This window comes from Penaeus monodon, chromosome 23 (genome assembly GCF_015228065.2).
Source record: "Penaeus monodon isolate SGIC_2016 chromosome 23, NSTDA_Pmon_1, whole genome shotgun sequence".
In the NCBI taxonomy this organism is placed as follows: Eukaryota; Metazoa; Arthropoda; class Malacostraca; order Decapoda; family Penaeidae; genus Penaeus; species Penaeus monodon.
In genome coordinates, this window is record NC_051408.1 from 18438485 (window position 1) to 18439814 (window position 1330).

Below are 1330 nucleotides of genomic sequence, written 5' to 3' on the forward strand. Positions count from 1 at the left end.
TTAGCTGCCGGACGCAATTTGAGGGCGATGGGAGGCAAAACTAGTAATCAGAAAAAAAATTCCAACGGGTATTATCCCAAAGTAAAAGGAAAGACGTAAAATAAACTTGTGAATGGCCGTCACCTATTTATAATCCAAAAAATATTATTTATATGATTATGACTTTTATAACAATTAACACAGTTACAATATTGTAAGAATTCTGTCCAAGTTTGATGTACCTGTATAACTATGGCACGCACAATATATGACGTGACAAGATAACTTTGGAAATGGTGCTCAATGATTTGCAAAATAATTTTCTTGACTCTTCTGACATTAGACAGCTCAGGCAAATACACTGTATTATACATACTAACAAAAGCCGGTATTTCCGGTGACTCAAATTTTCTCTTGGGAATCTACATCCGATTACAGTTACTTTTCAGCACCATTATACACTACTTTCGACTTCTTGATATTACAGAATGTCAACTAAAATTAAATACAAGCTTACAATATTTTAAAATTACCATCATAGCTGTGACTTTATTTGAAAGAAAAATTGCCGTATCTAGTAACCCCAAAAACGTCAGTTCTTTCCGACTTCTACCTTTGAAAATACCATTATTGACCCATAGGAATTATATGTGCAACATGATATGACTTAAATGTTCTATATTCTGTGTTTACATTATTATAACTAGTACCGTTCCTGCCGTAAGAAAATTGTTGTGATAGCGGAAATAATGGTTAACATATAGAGGATTTGCCTCTTTGAGGATACTGACACCCTTCTCCCTTCGCCTGGTTTGCAAAATCGCATTATATCTATCAAAACACAGCCCGGCATATAGTTGGACCCAGCAGAGATTTGCATAACAGGCGATAATCCCAGGAAGGCCAAAACCGAGCGTTAACGATCTTCCCCATCGTTGTTGAGGGGAAGTGAGACCGTTTTTGCTTTTTGTCATTTCTCGGCTATTTTACAAAGAAAAGCCTTCATTTTCAATGGCTCTAAGCTGCCCAATCTGATGTGTTTTTGTCAAATCTATATCTGTTTAAAATTAGCCTTTTCCTTTATTGATTTTTCTACACCATTACCTACTAATCTGGACTTGTGATAATGAAAATCTCAATATGCAAGCTTACAGTATCTTTACAGCACCAATACAGTTAAGACTTTACATAAAAATTTGAAAAGAAGCCACGTCTAGCATGCCCAAGGAATGTTTGTTCCTTCGGATTTTGGCAAAATATTACTTTCACAAATTATATGTATAAGTGTGATAAGACTCTGCTGTTCTACATGATATTAAACTGCTTTGTAACTTAACATGCTTGTTCCCCC